General features: G+C 36.8%; 1 protein-coding gene across 1 annotated transcript in view; it reads left to right on the top strand.

Annotated features, from left to right (window-relative positions):
- LOC103610698 (prolyl 4-hydroxylase subunit alpha-1) overlaps nucleotides 1–2,343 on the top strand; it is a 33,491-nt gene that overhangs the window by 6,869 nt on the left and 24,279 nt on the right. The window lies entirely within an intron of this gene.

Below are 2,343 nucleotides of genomic sequence, written 5' to 3'. Positions count from 1 at the left end.
GATCCGAACCCTCGGCGGGAGCGCCGCCGCACTCCCAAGCGCCACACTCTACCGAGTGCGCTACCGGGCCAGCCTATATAACCTTATTTTTTTTAATTGTCTTCTGGTTTAAAACACCACATTTAATAGATATTACTATTTAATATGTGTCAGCTATTATGTTACATACTAGGGACACATAATGTACAAGACAGACACTACTCTTGCCATTAGAGTACTGACATTCTTGCAATAGAGTATGAGTGCCTGGATGGGAGAAATTCAGGATACCATGGGAGCACATAGAAGGAAACCTAATTTGGGATTTGATAAGAGGCATAAAGGAAGACTTCCTGGAAGACATGACATTAAAAAAATTGATATCCAACAGACACGGAGTTAGCCAGGAAAACGGGGAAGAGTGAGACAGGAGTGGGCATAGGAAGAGTATTCCAGGCAGAGGGAACATGTATAAGGGTCAGAGAGGAGAGAGCATAATGAATTGTGTGGCTTAATGTAGAGTTCCAGAGGTGTGTGAGTGGAAATGGGAGTTTGGTTTTGTGAGAGTAGTGAGAGATAAGGCTAGAGAAGTAAGCAGAAGCTATGTCCTGGAGGGCTTTGTAAGCAATGTGGAGGAATTTGAACTGTCCTGAGCTCAATGGGGAGCTATTGAAAAGTTTTAAACGGGAAATTTATGATTTTCCTTTTAGGAATATCATCCTGGCTGCAGAATGGAGATTGGGTTGGGGCCTAGGGACAAAGAACCAGGGAGGAGGCTGTTGCAAAAAATTTAAGAGATGGTAGTGGTAGATAGTGGATATGGAGAGATGTGAATAGGTAATCAAGCTACTTAGGAGGTAGAATGGTAGAATTTTGTTTTGTTTTGTTTTTTTCTTTGTTTCTTTTATTTTAAAATGGTAGAATTTGATGATATGGATTTCTGGCTTGAGCAACTTAATGGGTTCCATTTAACAAAATAGAGAACATAAGAAAAGGAGCAGGTTTGGTGGGGGTAGGGGGATAATAAATTTCATTTAGTTTACTATGTTTATTTTTGTTTAAAAATTTATCATCTTTCCATCAAAATGGTTTTGAATATTATCTAACCCTGATTTTGCTGTGTTTAGTCTTAGGAAATTCATTGGGCCCCCTGAGTACCTACGCTGATAGATAAAATAAGAATGACAAAATGTTAAAAACTTTTGAAGCTCAGTGATGGATACATGAGGCTCATGATGTTACTAACTTTCTTTTTTGTGTGCATGATGTTTGATATTTCCATAATAAAAGAAGTTTTATAAGTAACAAAAGGAGGAAGTCATGTCCTACAGGGCTCTTTATAACTTATAAAGAAAATCACAGTTCCCCCTTTCTTACACTGGCGAGAAAAAAAATGACAGGTATGTGTAAAAAAATAATAAAATCAGACAATAAAACACTACTTAAGTAACATTTTCGTTTGAATACTTGTATATAAATCTGAGAATAAATCAATATTGTACTAGAAGTCATGCTTGCAGAAGGGTAAGGTTTTTAATATAAATGATCAGCAAAGACAAACCAGCCAACTTATACACTTAATGTACAAGATTATCATACACTTAATGTATAAGATTATATCTGTTTTATCAGAGATAAATATAAAAGATCAGATATTTTATTATCTCTGATAAAACAGATATAATCTTATACATTAAATGCATGATAATATCACAAAGAAACTAGTGGAGAATGGAACACAACAGTGTTTTCATTAATTAATTCTAATTCAACATACTTCAAGGAGACATTAAATTGGCCAGAACCAGACTTATCAATAACCTATCCAATGGTGTTAACATATGTTTTTAAAAAGATGCTAACAAAAAAGGAATTTGTGAGAAATAAATTAAGAGGAAGTAAAGTTATGGATACATATTGATAGCGATCAGACATTTGCTGTCCATGGGAAAGCATGACCTGTCTGAGGATGACTTGTTAAATTCCTGTACCAAGCACATTCCTAGCATGGAGGTGTAAGCCCTGGAGGATCACCTGACCTAATACAATCAAATACTCAACATACAATTGCCTCCATTCTTTTTTTTTGGCCCCCTGTCAGTCACTTACAGATAGTACCTGATTATCAGTGTACTCCTAAAATGAAGACAAAGATCTGTATTTTGATGCTTTTCCCTTAACTAATTCTCTATTCTGGTCTCCACTTCTAAAATGACACTTTGCACCTTGTTGCTGCATCCTCTAAAGGGGAGGAATGCTGTGTCCTCACATGGTAGAAGGAAGGCAGAAGGGCAAGGAGCTCAACGCTGCATGAAGCCTCTCCTATAAGGGCCTTAATCCCATTCACGAGGCATATGCTATAGT

This window comes from Galeopterus variegatus, unplaced genomic scaffold, assembly GCF_000696425.1.
Source record: "Galeopterus variegatus unplaced genomic scaffold, G_variegatus-3.0.2 Scaffold11630, whole genome shotgun sequence".
In the NCBI taxonomy this organism is placed as follows: domain Eukaryota; kingdom Metazoa; phylum Chordata; class Mammalia; order Dermoptera; family Cynocephalidae; genus Galeopterus; species Galeopterus variegatus.
The sequence above is the reverse complement of the archived record's forward strand: the minus strand, read 5'-3'. Positions and strand labels throughout refer to the sequence as shown.